General features: G+C 55.8%; 1 long non-coding RNA gene across 1 annotated transcript; it reads right to left on the bottom strand.

The window, feature by feature from the left end:
* Nucleotides 1–2,070: 2,070 nt before the first annotated feature.
* On the bottom strand, nt 2,071–6,564 carry LOC127055703 (uncharacterized). The gene is made up of 2 exons (XR_007775577.1): nt 6,272–6,564; nt 2,071–2,477 (listed from the first exon to the last, which is right to left on the bottom strand). It is a non-coding gene; the product is annotated as an uncharacterized LOC127055703 (long non-coding RNA).
* Nucleotides 6,565–15,454: the final 8,890 nt, after the last annotated feature.

The raw sequence follows: 15,454 nt of genomic DNA, 5'->3' as shown, positions 1-15,454 counted from the left end.
GTTTGCCCAGTTCTGAGACAGGAATGTTTTTTTGAAATTGCAAGAATTCTCCCAGGATAGAAAACCTCTCCCTGCCAACAGCCCCGCTCCGAGTTGAGGGCATTTCATCTCTGGAAGTGCAGTGTGGTGTTTGGGGCTGGGGCCAGGGGGATGGAGCCCAACGCAGGCTCGGGGTGGCCTCTCCAGGACTAGCCTATGCCATGTTGCTCAGGGGGTGGGAGCCCATACTGGTCGCTGGATTTCCCTGCCCAGCCTCTTTCAGCAGCAGGGTTCACCTTCAAGATGAAGTGGATCAAACTCAGAAGCTCAAGAGTTTGGTTCCCGCTCAGGCAGCGGCAGGTGAGCAGGGCAGGCAGTCAGTAGGCCCTCCTGTGATGGGGAGGGAGGCCGGTGCAGTTTGGGGGGGGTCTTTCATCACACAAGAGGCTTTGGGGGCCCTCTGTTATATATAGTCTCTGTGTGGGACGATCCTGCTGATCCCACTCTTGCCCTGTCTCAAGGCACCCGGGTCTCTGCCAACCTACAAGCTAATAGTTCCTCAGACTCCATATCACATCCATTCACACCTGTGGCAGCAGCATTCTGCCACCTCCATCAGACACGAGTCCATCCCCTGGAGGGCAGGACGTGGGGGGGGGGCAGGGTCATTTCGCCACATCACCGTACTGCAGCAGATTCCCAATTCAGCTGGCAGGTGCTGCTCCCCTGGTCCCTAGGGATGGCAAGGAGACACATGCTGCCCGTCCACCTCTGAGGGAGGGGTGTGCTGGGGCGGGCTGGGCTCCAGCTCCGCTGCTGACTCCAGCTCCTTCTGGATGCAATGGGGCAGCCCCACAATACTCATCAAGGTAGCTTTTCTAATGTGTACTGCCCCTCCCAGCCCTATTGGAAACTTTTCTCTGGGACTGGGACCTCGCTGGGGTCAGGGGAGCTGTGGCAGCAGGGATGGGTATGACTGTGCAGGGGACTGGGACTGTGTCTTTGTGTGTGTGTGTCTGGGGCAGCTCTGAGCACACCGATGGCACTTACAGTGACGCAGTAGGCTGGTGAGAGAGGCTAACGCCCTGCTCTCCCTGTGGGGCAGCCCAGCTCTGGTGAGACACAGGCCCCGGTGAGGTGAGACAGAGAATGGCTGTGTCTGGTATCTGCAACACACAGAGGAGGAGGAGGGAGAGAGCCAGCAAGGCGGAGGGTGAGGCAGGGCTGGCGAATTCTGCCAAGAAAAGGTGCAGGCTGCAGGAATTTATTCCCCTGCCCTGTCCTGTGCCAGCCCTGCAGAAACCCCTCCTGGGCTGTGTCCTGCCTGCGCTGGGCAAAGCTGAGTCAGCAGCCAAGAGGCTTTGATCTCCACTAACCTTGGGATGGCTGACGTGTGCACCTGCCAAGTGGAGGCTCAGGGTTGTTCTGTACTGTGTGTGTGAGAGAGACAGAGAGAGGAAGCCTTATTGTGAGCATGTGATGTGTGCAGATCCCTTGTGTGTGGTATTGGGAGGGTATCCGTATGTGAGTTCATGGTTGTGTTGCTGTGAGTGTCTGTGAGAGGCAGTTGCTGTCAGTGGGAGCCCTTGGAGGTGTGGCTGGAGCCTTACACTGCTGGGAGCTGGGGATTAGTGCCAGGTGGTTTGGGCTTGGGTGGACTCGCGGACTTTGACCACAGAAGCTGGAGGAACTGCATTGCTCACCAGCTGTAGCAGGCAGCTATGAGCCAGCAAGAAAGTCCTAGAGCAAGAGATGGGTCCAGACTCCCTCGCTGCCTCCTGTGACAGGCAATAGCCAGGGAGAGCCAGGCGGTCAGAGCTTAGATGAGCAGGGCAGAAAACAAACCACTTGGGGCATGGAGAAGGCCTGTCCCTTGGCATGATATGTCTGGGCTGAGGCGGGTGTGTGTGGGGAACAGAGCCTGGGGAAGCCCAAGAGACCACTAGCTAACTCTTGCAGGACAATCCCAAGGTCCTTCCTCCTGCTTCAGGCCTCGCTCAGGCAAAGACCCCTGTTGACCCCAGCACACTAATATTCGGGGCTTTGAGGGTTGTTTCTGCTAGGAGAAGAAACTGATCATGGAGTCAGGTATCTGTGATGCAATCCTGTTTATTTTCAAAGAACACACAAAGTCCTGTTTCTGTGAACGCAGGAGCAATCAAGCAGCAGGAGGAAGTTTCTCTGCTCTCAGTTTCAAGCCTCTTTCAGCCAGCACTCTGCCCAAAAGCTCTCTCACTCTCATATTTTCTCAGGGCCACACTTGAGTGCTCGTTCTGTCTCCTTGGCTTTCAGCTGCTTCTCTATCAGGTTTTCTGGTGTTTCTGCTGCTTCTCCCCACCTTCCTCCACCCCCACAGTTGCAATCAAATCAATCCTCCACCTCCATGGGGACTATGGATTTTATCAGACTCCTAGGAAGCGTCTTGGACTGCATGGTCCAACCACCATCCAGGCTTGCATGTGTTCTAGTCCTTGGCCGGTGGTGTTCTTTTGCTCCACCTGTCAATACACAATGGAGCATTTAATCATTCCCTCTCTCAATCTGAATGGAAGGAAGTTCTCAGACCCACCCTTGACCCCAGAGCCCATGCTCAGGCTCCAATTCATCCCCAGGCCTGGGATGAGCCCAGCACAAGCACTGTGTTTTGTACTATCTTTGTGCCGCCCTTATTCTGGAGCTGAAGGGAGGCATCTCAGGCCCTGGAGCTGGTTAGAGCAGCCTTTGGGGATATTCTAACCCATGTCTAGCTGCCGACGATCTCTGTGGGCCACTGCAGTAGCTAAGCCCTGGTCTACACTTAAACTTTAGATTGACCCAGCTACATTGCGGTTACACTGACCTAACGCTGGTATGGATGTAGCTCGGGCGATGGAAGAGTCTTTCCGTCAACCTAGCTCCTGCCGCTCCGGGAGATGAATTAATTACAGCAACAGAAAACCCCCTTTCTGTCAATGCTGGAGGTGTCCAGACAACAGCTGTAGATCCCGTATTGCAGACACACCCTATGACAAGCAGGGGCGATGTCCTGCTTGGAGCCCTTTACCCAAGGCTGTTCCCCAACATGCGCCCTAAGCAGCAGGCTCTTGGGCCACCGTCGGGGCCATGCCCCAAAGGACCCTATACTTTCTGCCACGGCCTGTGTCTGTCGCTCTCAAACACCTCCCCCACACAAACACACAGACCCAATACCCACCTATACCTCCAGTCCCTGCCCACTCACCCCCAGCCCCTCTCTCTGCTGCTTCCCAGGGAAGCCAGTGGTGCATGGTGGCTGATTCAGGGCTATTCTTAGCCTGTCTGTCACTTGTATCCCCTGACAGACAGTAACATGAACTGGGAGCCCCTCCCATTCTGCTTCCCTTCAGCTGCCTCCCAGGTCACAACAACTATCAGATCCGCTCTGGGCCAGGAAGGGCCACTGAATGCGGAATTTCGTGCTGTGGGGCAGGCAGGTGCTGGGAGCACCGAGACACATGGGCACTGGGTTGTGCTGGGCGGGCGCACCAAGGGGCCTGCACGCACCATGTATTCCTGGGGGTGGAAGCATGGAGGGGCCCACTGCCATGGGGCAAGAAGCACCGAGATCTGCTTCCTTAGTGATAGCCCAGCAGGGGTCACCCAGCTAGCCCATGCTCCATCCCCATGCTGTGAGCCCTGCAAAGCTAACTCTTTATGTGCCAGCTAGGCCTGGGGCCCAACAGTGAAGGAAACCTGCCAGGCACTGCCCAGAGCAGCTGGCAGTGCTCATAGAGTGGGAAGGTTCCCCTCCCCCGAGTGGGGCCGGCGGCTGGCTGGGATCCGCTTGGCGGTGATGGCTGATACGGTACTCATGGTGCACCCCATCCGTGACAAGCAGTGCAACCCCCTCACTAGTGGCCCTGCAGCAGCCTGGAAGGGAGAGGGCAGAGAGAGGAGGCACTGACCACCACCTAGGTGAAGCGAACGAGCCATGAGCAAGGCCTGGTGGCCAAGGGCTGTGTCCGGGAAGGGGCTGGCCAGCTGGTGCTAGCCCTGGGCGTGTGCCTGAGCATGGGCCCCGGGAATCAGCGCAGCTGGTGCAGGGCGATGCCTGGCCCTGAGGGCCTTGCTGAGGAAGCATTTCCCAGCCATGAATCACCTGGAAATGCTCCCTGGGCGTCGCCCCGTCCCCAGTTAGTCAGGGATCAGCCTGGTGGGCGTAAGGAGATCGGGGAGCCTGGTGCAGTCTTGCTGCCCCCCTCAGGTGGGGGAAGGCAGGCAGCATGATTCACTAGTTCTGCAGCACTCATGGCCAGCTGGGGTGGGTGTGGGTGGCCAGACAGCACTGGGACCCCCTTCCCATACACTAACCCAGAACCTCCCTGCTCCCCCCACCCCCGCATAGGGCTCAGTCAGAGAAACACCACACAAAGGTAGCTGGAGTGCCCCAAAAATCCTGCATCCATGACATCTTCCTGGAGTAATATCAGGCTGAGCTTCAAGGGGTCATGGCCTGGAGCAGAGACCATGGGGCTAGGCAAGGGCCTGGGGACTGTGGGTAAAAGACACTGTGGGTGGGGCTGGTTTTTGACAGCAAACAGGGACCTCAAGGAGTTTTTTAATACTAGTGAGCTAGTTCCTATGCAATCAGTGCAGCATCCATCTAGCTAGCTACCCACCCTTCAGCATGGCGAGGTTTAGTCCGGCCCAGTGTTCGTCGTCCAGGTGTAAAGAGCCAGCTGGCAAAGCCTATGCCCGCGTGGGAGACCCCAGGGCTCAGCTGCCTGTGCTTGTTGCCTGATGCTGGCAGGGAGTCTGGCTTGGCTCAGCTCTGAGGGAGCTGGCAACAGGGATCCCTCTGTGACCATTTCCGGTACAACTTGGGAGAAAGGGGAGCTCTCTGTGCCCTGCACCCTTCACACCTGGGACTGTCCCAAGGAAATTCCCTCTGTGGCCCCTGGCCATGCTGCTGGTGCTGCAGTGCTGAGCCGTGCAGGTGGAGCTGGGCTGGGCTGGGCTCCCTGCCTGGTTCACCCATAGCTGGGGGGGCTAGTGACATAGCCGCGTTGCTTGCAGCTCCTCTGCGTCAGTGTGACGCCTCATCCCAGCCTGCTCCAGTGAATAGCTCTGGGCTGGCAGCCACAGCAGCGACTCCAACCCTCACCCTGCAGTGCGACACAGCCCAGGGGTGAGGGGGGCAGCGATTTGCTGTATGTTACTTCAATGTAGTGCTGAGGCTGCCTCTCCAGCAGCCAGGCAACAGCCGCACCAGGCCGCAGGGGTCAAGGAGCCAAGAGGAGCATCAGGACGGGGGCTCAGGAAGAGCATAGGGAGCTGGGTGAGGTGCCAGCCGGGGATGGCATCACAGAGCTTCGAAGCTGTGGCTGGGAAGCCAGGGACTAGGGGATTCGGCCAGCACAAGAGAAGGATCCTTGCCAGCTGTTTGGGGCGCTCTGGAGTGTTGGTTGGCAGGAAAGGGAGATTCCCAATGGGCTTGGCAGACTGGAACATGGGTCTGCCCGGGACACTCCTTCACCTGAACTGAAACGGCTCAGATTGGCCTGTCCGTGCACCCGTCCCTAAAAGCTGTGGCTGCATGAGCCTTTTCCCCTTCGCAGGAATGGGCCTGGGGTGAGTGTCTCTCCTTGTCTCACTCTCCAGCATGCCTCTCCCTCCCTCCCTTCCCTTCCCCAGAGCAAGTTCAGCTCAGATCAGTGGCGGCTTTTCACACAGGGTCTTGCCTTCACCCAGGATCTCAGACATGCCAGGTGAAGCCAGGTGAGTGGCCCAAAGGACATGAGGGCCTGGGACCCCCCTGGGATCTGACACTCACTGGCTGGCTGGAGATGGGGGTGGGGCTCCAGAAAGAGGGCCTGTGAGGGAGTGGCAGGGTGGAAGATGCTGCTGATGGCTGCTCATCCCAGAGCTGCAAAGCCGGTTGTTGTGCTGTCATTCAGGGGGTTATTCTGGCAGCACGTGAAGGCTTTTCCTTATTAAGGGAGAACATGGGTGCTGGGGAGCTGGGTCCAGGAGTAACCACGGACTAGGGGGCTGTGCAGAGGGAATCGGGTTTGTTCAGCGGGGGCTCAGAAAGCACCTTTGGTACGCGTTTCACATGCACCAGCATACTTGCACGCAATGAGGCCCTTCAAGCGGGACCTTCAGCCTACTCCCACCCCAAGGCTATTCCCATCCTGAGCTCCCCACAAAACTCTGCTAATTGCCTAGGCCTGATCGCATGCCCCACACCCTGCTATTCCCATCCTGGGTCACCCCACTCTGCTACTGCCCCTCAGTCCTGACCTGTAGGCTAATCCTGAACTATGAGCCTGACCTGCAGCGCCATCTGCTGGTCGTGTGTCTGCCTTTACACAGCTCTCTCGAGGTGCCAGGCTCGTGGCACTCTGCAGCGCAGCGATGAGTGTGGATGGGGGGTCACTTCTCAATCCATATCATTTTCTGAGGAGAGCAGGATTTGCAGTCACGTCACCTGTCCCTCTCATTGACCTCACCCTCAGCAGCAGGAGCCCAACTGCACAGCCTGTGTGGCGATCGCACTCCCTGGATAAAAATGACCAAATGTGGCTTTTGCATGCAGTATCCAGACCCTTCAGGGCTAGACATTAGGATGGGGGTGTCCTACTTGGAATCAGGCTACAGCACCTGTGTCTAGCTCTGGAAAGTTAGTAGGCCTTGAGCCCATCACTGTGGCAGGACTCACTATTGCCCACCCTAGACCTCAGGCCTGGGGAGTTTTGTTGGGAAAGCAGGAAATGTTTTCATCAGGCAGGTGGCAGCTGTTTGATGAGGCCTGGGCTGTCGGAATAGCCCCAGGGCAGGCAGCTTAGTGGGCAGACTGTAGAAGAGGCGCATCATAAGTGTGATTGAGCACCACCACATCCTTGCTGTCCCTGCACCACACTGACCCCTGCACTGCTGTGAGGTTCACTGAGCCTCCATCACTGGCAGGCGGAGTCACGTTACTGCTGGGTGCCTTATGGCCTAGACAAAGCCACCTCGAGCCAGAAGGTGGCGTTCGTGGCTCAGTCTTTGCACTGCTCCGCCGCAGTTTGCAGGTTTGCACTGTGCTATTGCCAGCATGCTGCATGTCCAAGGGGTGGGGGTGGCGGGATGGGCATGATGGCTAAAGTAGGCCAGAGCGCTGGGCCCAGACTGGCAGGGCAGAGAGAGTTTGCAGCGTGATGCCCAGAGCATGCATGACCTTTGTGCTGGAGCGGAAAGTGGGTGCACGCCAGGGCTGGCGGTACTGCAGGTGCATGTGCTTGGGGCAGTCACAAGAGCTGGAGCTAGTGTGAGAGACTCAAGTTCCCAGTGAAGGCCCCGGGGGCGGGGAGGCCTGGGGAAAGAGACCAGCCGTCCCACTGCGGTGGTAGGATGGCTTATGGGGAACGCTCTAATCTGGGGCATGCCGCATGGGTTGGCGGAGGACGGCGTCATTAACAGGCAATCAGAGAGCTCGTCACTTCAAAACTCGTGATTCCCTGGGATGTGGAATTACTGAGGAATCGGCCCCACGGGCATCAGGACCTCCCACAGGTATGAAGCTGACCAAGGGGTGGTGTGGCGATTTCAAGAAAATGGAGAGGAGTCGCTGGAAATGAGGAGAGGCCCCTGCCCTGGAGATTCGGATTCTGGGGCCTATCCCAAGCTCTCGGCACAGCCTTATGGAAGGCACCCTGTGGGGACATCAGTTAGTGTGATCATTTAACATGTCTGTTGGGGTAGCACCCGGAACGTAACTAGGCCAGGGCCCTGTGGCACTAGGTGGTGACCAGACCTAGAGTACGGAACCAAAGAGCTGCCTCGCTGAGCTGCTCCTTGCCGAGGAGGGGCAGAGGCTGCAGTGGGTGGAGCTGATTGCCCCAGGCTGCCCTGTTTGCACTTGCTGATGATGGGGCATGACTTCCCCTCACTCCCCCCCAGAAAACCAGCCACGGACAAGTTGCATGATGAGCCCAGATCTTTATTTACACAGCAGCGTCCAAGTAATACACCCAGGACCCCGGGGAGGCCTTTACTCACACAAACTCACCCCACAGCCATGATGGCAGCACACTAGGGAGCAGGGCGGCACCCAGCTCTGAGCTAATAAAGGAGGAGGCTCCGTTCCTGCAGGGTCCCAGCATACAGGGCAGCTCCTGGGCCTGCTGGTGGTCCTCCTAGATTGCCTTGCACTGTGCTGAGTTGTGGTCTGGGGGGTGCAATAGCTTCTGTGCATTTGGCTGGGGGTGAGTTAAACCAGGGCTCATACCTACCCTTGACACCCAGCATAGCCATGGCATGACAGCACTGGAGAGCTCCTCCCTCCCATTCTGGGCCGGCTTTAGGTTCGAAGGAGCTGCCGCTGAAGTCCTGCTGCTGTCTTTGGCGGCAGCTCAATCGGTGACGCGGAGGAAGGACTCTCCGCCGAAAAGCCGCCGAAGACAGTGATGGGACTTCAGCGGCAGCTCCTTTGGGACTTTGCAGGGCCCTCCTAGGGGCGCAGGGCCCGATTCTGGGGAATCGGCTGAATCTCCCTAAAGCCGGCCCTGCTCCCATCCTCTCAGCCTGGAATTGCCAGAAGTGAAACCCCAGATGCACCTCCAAACCTTGTTCTCCAGCTCTGCTGACTTCTGGAGGTCTCTGCATCAGCAGGGGGCAGGTCTTCTCCAGCTGCTGAGCCATGGCCTCAAGAACAGTATTTCCAGGAATCCCCGTCATAGTGCCTAAGGGATTCCTGGGAAAACTGGACCCTGAGGAAACGGCGGGGAGAGGAAGTGTGGTTTCCGCCATCCCCAGTACTTGAGCATCCTTCAGCCATCCACAGCTCCAGGTGCTACTCTGAGGGAGTGCTGCACAGGTGTCCAAACCCAGCTTGTGACTCTTCTGCAGGAAAGCCCTGCACTGACCCCAGTCAGCCCCGCCTCCCCCTCGCTCTCCTTCATTCCTTTAGCCAAGTTACTCCCCGCCCCTGTGGAAGATGAATCCCTCTTAACACTCCATGCATCCTCAGGGGACTTGGAGGGGAGCAGGGGTGCAGCACAAGCCCACAGGTCCTAACCACGCAGCTTCAGCCCACTATTTACGGTGTGCCACTGCCTTATACCTCCTGCATGTCTCTCTGCCCTACAGCTAGAGAGCAGCACTTTGCACCATAGGCTCCTCAAAGGGCCAGCCCTGGGAGGGCTCTGTTGCCATGGAGTCCATCTCCCCCAACATCTCCTGCTCAGTCCTAACAGATCTGAGCTCTTGTAATGGGTGAGGTTCATTCCCCAGAGCTCCCCTCTGCTCCAAACTCCTTGCTGAGCATTAGAGAATGTTCCCAAAGTGCAGCCAGGGTGGGCGAGCCATGCTCTGCCCATTGTAGGGGTGGGAACTCACACTCACTCTGCCGACAGAGCCACACAGGTGCATGCACATGTGCACACCCAGAACTCTTGGAAACCCAGTCCTAGAGCCAACAATAAAGGCTACTGCAGCACAACTAGGGGCCACCTAGATAACAGACTTCCTGAAAATCCCTCCTAACCTTCCGCCTGCCCGACCGGAACCAGAAGAGCACCCTGTGTCCTGATTGGTACTAGAGACCTTTCCCTCTGCCTCTGCACTGAGCCTCAGGTGCCTGCCCTGAGGTTTTCTCTTCTCATTTCACACCCTATGGGTCTGAACCCAAGTGAGGAGTCATCCCTTCTTGCCGCCCATCAAGGGAAGCTGCTGCCTGGAGCCATAAGTCCTGCTGGCCTGGGCTCCCATGCGGCCTGTTGGACGGATGCATGTCCCTCTGTTGCACAGCTCCTCCCTTCCCGAGCTACAGTGCTTCATCTCAGACTCACAACTGACCAGAGATGCAGCACTGCACCTTGGGCTGGGAGACATTGATGGAGCTCCATCTGTAGCTATCCAGCTTCGGTCTTTTCGCGCAGACGTGTGTATGTGTGTGTGTGTGTGTGTGTGTGAGAGAGAGAGAGAGAGAGAGAGCTGTGTCTATGTGAATGTGTATGTGTGGCTAGATATAGCTGGCTTAGGAGGGGTGTATATATGTGTGTCTCAGCAGGTGTGTGTGTGTGTCTGTTTCCAGCCCCCTCCTGCTGTCACGTGCCCTGATCACACAGTGCTTCAACTGTGAGATGGAGTGGTTCCCACAGGGGTTTCGGGCAGAGTGGGGCGAAGGTGCAGCAGTGGCCGTGGGTCAGCGGAAGGTGCTGTACGGCCAAGGGCAGGGAAGGGCTGTTTGACTTGTGTACTGGGGTAGGAGCAGCTAATGAAACACGGGGTGAGGCCGCCTGCAAAGATCCAGCCTGGGTTTTATGATGGGAGAGGCGCTGGGGAGCTGAATCAGTGTGGCGGGTACCCATGCAGGAGAGACGTGAGGAGTATGGAGTTGGACAGCCAGGCTCAGCGCTGGGTTTTAAGGAGCTCACAAGAGCCTAGGGAGACCCACACTGATGTACAGATGCTGTGGGGAGGGGAGGCAGGGGGAGATACTTCGCCATTGCCCCAGCACAGGGTGAGTCTGGCATACTCCTCATGGGGGAGGGCTCTGGGGAAGCCCAGGGTTCACAGAGGCCTTGTACCAGCACACTCCAGGCACTTCGCTGGGGTTACCGCTCACTGCCCCAGCTGCTGCCTTTCCAAGCACAGGCTGGCTGGAGGCTCTGAGGTCACTGCCCCATGGAACGGCCACCGTGAGCAACCCTGACTGGCCCCTTGTTGGCAGTCGCAGCAGAGAGGCTGAATAGGCCTGACTGCAGTGCCCTCTGCCAGGTCACGGTGGGCAGGGGATGCTTGCTGCCTAGCTGGGTATGTTCTGCTGCTCAGCAGGAACCTTTGGCTCCAGAGCTGTCAATCCGGTGGGTGGAGCTACTGGGGAAAGGACACTAGCTTCTGTTTGAAAAGCAAAGAACAGACAAAGGCCACAGAGCCATGAGGCCCAGATCCCGAGGTGCTGGGTATAGGATAAGCCCAGAGATAGCTACATAGACAGACAATCCACCATGAAATGGGAAAAGGAGGCGAGGAGAGAAAGTAAACAGGCCTGACTGAGGTTCCCAGGCCTCTTCGTTCCCGTATATGGCAGTGGAGACTCTTGTCTCTCTGAAGCTGAGCTGGCATGTAGTTTATGCCTCCTGCACTAAACATGGCTGCAGACGACTGGGTGGCCCTGGGAGTCCTGCTGGGGAGATAGGGGGCGGGGGTGGGCAGGACTGCGGTTTCCTCCGGAAAGAAGCTCATTAATCAGTCCTTCTACTGTGGACAAAGAGCAGGACAGGCCCTGAGCCCTGCCTGGGGGCTGTTTAGGCAACTGGGAGCGTCTCAGTGTGTTTATGAGGAGAGCTGATCCCAGCATAAACTGTTTGCATTGCATTTCCCAAAGTGCTGCGTGCAGCAGGGGCTGCATGGGTTAGAGGCGACGGCCAGTCCAGCATGCCAGCCGGACTGTCCCTGCTGCTGGGGGCCAATGGGAGGAGAGCCGACAGAGGTGGATTTCTGGGCCCCGGGATTTGCAGCAGATGTGGTGATGGATTGAGGGGTGTTGCTGGAGCTCTTCCCTGGGCAGAGTTGCCAAGAGCTCAGAGGAGGTGTTACTGGGGCACTACTGATGTCTGTATGGTATCCCTGAGCTACTGGGCCCTTCCAGCCAGAACTCACAGTGAGATATCTGCAAAGTCAGCAGCAGGGAGAATGCCTCTGGCTACTGGTAGGGCCAGGGCATTGGGTCTCCCGTGTCAGCAAATTCAACCCCCTTTCCCGCACGTTCCCCATCCCTGGACACGTGCCAGCTGGGAAAGGCTCAGGCATCAAAGAGTTAATGGAGGTTAAACCAGCCTCTCTGATCCTCATCCTTGAATGAAGCAACAGCGCCTCTTGATCATGACAGAGGCTGCACAGCTGACCAACACCTGCTTAGGAGCCAACGCTGATCCCATCTGTCCCCGCTGGAGCTGACTTGTGCGGCCTGACTAGCATGGAGGGGAGGCCTACCCCACAGGCAGAGGTGTTTCAGGCAGGAATCCCATGAGGCCTGTGTGCATAGATCAGAACCATAGATGGTAGCAACAGAGAGCACTAGAGGCGGGAGGTGAGGAGGGGGAAAGAGGTGAGTGTAGAGAGGAGAAGGACAGTGGGGGAGGGCGAGAGACCAGACCCAGAAAAGCACTAACATCCTGTGCAATCCTGAGCAGGGATGAAAAGCGGTAAACAGACCATCTATCATAACAACGTTCTCATGCTGGGAGCCAGCAACCTCCGTCAGCAGGCAGCCAGGAACAGACGCTCACAACAACCTGACAAGAAGCAGATGGCAGCTCCCTAGGCTGGAATTCCTTCCATCCGGTGCGCTGGCAGCGCCTCTTCTCTCCTCTATGTCCTATAGCCAACCTGTGGATCCTGGCTTGGAGTCCATAGGAAAGGAGCTGCCTCCACAAAGCTGAGCAAAGTGCAAACCAGGTGTCAGTTCCACAGCTAACTCCAATGGGCGGAGCAGGAACCAGGACTGTCCAATGGTACCAAGAGTCCTAGTCCTTCTCCAGCACCAACCCCCATGCTCCCAACCAGTCCCATGTTTCCAGGTTCACTGAGGGAAAGAAAAGAGCAAAATTAAAGCCAAGCTTGTGCAGAATCGGAAAAATAGCCCGGAAAGTGGCTCTCTCAGCCTCCCCCAGCTATTTGCAGGCAACCCACCTATAACAGCCAATGGACCAGGTATCAGACACACAGGCTCGGATCAGCCTTTCCAGCCACACCAGAGAAATCAACACCTTTCTAGACATCACAGAGATCATCACACAAGTGGGAGATTTCAGAGTAGCAGCCGTGTTAGTCTGTATCCGCAAAAAGAACAAGAGTACTTGTGGCACCTTAGAGACTAACAAATTTATTTCAGCATGAGCTTTCGTGAGCTACAGCTCACTTCTTCTGATGCATAGAATGGAACACACAGACAGGAGATATTTATACATACAGAGAACATGAAAAGATGGAAGTATGCATACCAACAGGAAGAGTCTAATCAATTGAGATGAGTCTAATCTTCCATCTTTTCATGTTCTCTGTATGTATAAATATCTCCTGTCTTTGTGTTCCATTCTGTGCAACTGAAGAAGTGAGCTGTAGCTCACGAAAGCTCATGCTGAAATAAATTTGTTGGTCTCTAAGGTGCCACAAGTACTCTTGTTCTTTTTACAAGTGGGAGAAACCCTCTTAACACAACACCTTCACCCTGTCCTGGCCAGGGTACATTTCTCCTATTGCAAGCTGCAAGCTTTGCTCCTGGCTTCTCTGCAGTCACCAGGGCTGGACAGGAGCAGAGCAGACTTGGCTTACCACATCAGCTCTTTCAGGTTTCAGCCTTGAAGTGGATTGAACAAGCCAGCTGAAAGCACAGCCCTGAAAGATCAGGGGGTTAGAAGCATTTCCAGCTGCGGGGTTATCTCCAGGCCTAGAATTGGCTGGACAAGTGAGCAGCAAGCTGCAGCCACATTTAGAGATCAATCTGCCATGAGTCAGAGAGACAGCAAAAAGAACAGGAGTACTTGTGGCACCTTAGAGAGTAACAAATTTATTTCAGCATGGCACTCACTAAAGGACTAGCTGAGAGAGAGAGGCTCAGCGCACGCAAGGAAAATGGAACATGGACTCCCAGGAGAACCTAGAGGATGATAACAAGGCTGCCAACTTTCAAAATGCTCACTCACATCTCTTTCCTCCTGGCTAGCATGGAGAGGATGCTGATGCAATATGCAAAGAGATCTCAGGAGTCTCCTATCTCCAGGCAATCAGCCAGGCCAAGGTGGAGATATCATCCTCTTCTGGGATGAGCCACACAGCAAATCTTTGCTCTGTGCTGTGATACAAACCTGGCCTGGCCCACTGTGAGGGATGCACCCTCCCCAGGGCCGGCTCCAGGCACCAGTCCAGCAAGCCGTGAGGGGCAACACATCCTTGTCTTCGGAGGCAATTCGGTGGCGGGTCCCTCACTCCCTCTCGGAGCGAAGGATGAGCTGCCGAATTGCCATCGAAGACTGAAGCGGCGACGGTAGAGCTGCAGATCACGACTGTGGCTTTTTTTTTTTCTTTTTGCTGCCTGGGGCAGCAAAAACCCTGGAGCCAGCCCTGACCCTCCCGATCTGCAGAGAAAGGCATTTTTTACTCAGAACATGAGCAACAGCAGTGAGGGAATGTGTCAACTCACCAGAGCAAACCCGCCGGTGACAATGCAGCCAAACAACATAAGGCAAATAGCAGATGGGGGCAGATCCCAGCTCAGAGTAGGCAGGTCGGAGGCCAGTTTGGGGAGGATGGAGTTTTAGGTGATGAGCTATCATAGCACCAAAGAAAATACACAAATAGGGACCTCATGCTGAAGCTACCCTGTGCTGTATTCTGTATAGAAAGAGGCCAGCTTTCACCTTATATAGTGAATAACTAACCTTGCCTACTTACCTGAGTAGGAGAATGCATACTGCACTACAGCCCCATTAACTGACCCTTATACACAACATTTAAACTAGCTCCATGGAACTATTAGTGCCTAATAATCCTGCACCAACAACTGGTTTAGGGGGACAATGGCATTCCAGCTAATTGTGTGTATAAGCTAGAATCATCCTACACCACATCCCCAGTTCTTACCTGTGTATAACACTACCACACTGCAAAGCCCGACGCCTCTCCACACGGGGATTTCACACTGCATATGGACAAGAGCTGGACTGGAACAAAAGCCCAGGGCCCATATCTGGACAAGCCTTTCTCAGACATTGGGCTGTTCTGATTCAGCGCTTGCTCTGAGTCCGCTTGCGCTGCAAGCTCAGAACCAGGGGTTAGAGGTGGGATTCTGATTCTGAGTCAGCTCTCGTATGTACCTGTTTAACTGCCTGTAAATACCCCTCTGCAACACTGAGGGACAGGTTATAGAAGTGCAAACAAAAGACCTCAGAATCCAGTTAGTCTGGGGCAATTTCACAAGCTAAAGATCGTGTCCATTAACGGGTAAATACGTGCGTATCTGTGCATGTGCCTGTCTGTGAGTGCTTGCCTGAGTGTGTGTGTGTGTGAGTAAGAGAGAGAGAGAGAGTATATACATGTCACAAGAAAGTCAGAGTTATTGGAAGTGGTGGCGCGTGCGTTGACAGATGCTGGTGCTTATGACTATCAGCTTATGCTAACAGGCTATGTTGACCTTCTGCCAGTTGCCTGGATTTCTGAGGCTGTCCCCCTTAACAGGTCACTCGACAGCCTCTTCAGGCAGCCTTCAGTTATGACTTCTCCAAAGCTGTCAGCTGTGCACTGCTTCCTCTACTCAGCCAGTGTCCTCTGCATCCAATGCCTGTAAGAGACAAAGAGAGAATGGAGATCAACAGGCAGCTAGGAAAGGCCCTGTCATCAGGGCTTGCCAGCCAGGACATCAATGTAAACACAGCTGAAAGTCACAAGTGTCATGAATTTAGCTGCTTCTCAGCTCTGTGGCCTTTTGGGACTTTGCAGCCCTATGGCCTGGAGGGGCCACAGGCCAAGC

Source organism: Gopherus flavomarginatus, chromosome 7 (assembly GCF_025201925.1).
Source record: "Gopherus flavomarginatus isolate rGopFla2 chromosome 7, rGopFla2.mat.asm, whole genome shotgun sequence".
NCBI classification, from domain to species: Eukaryota; Metazoa; Chordata; order Testudines; family Testudinidae; genus Gopherus; species Gopherus flavomarginatus.
The sequence above is the reverse complement of the archived record's forward strand: the minus strand, read 5'-3'. Positions and strand labels throughout refer to the sequence as shown.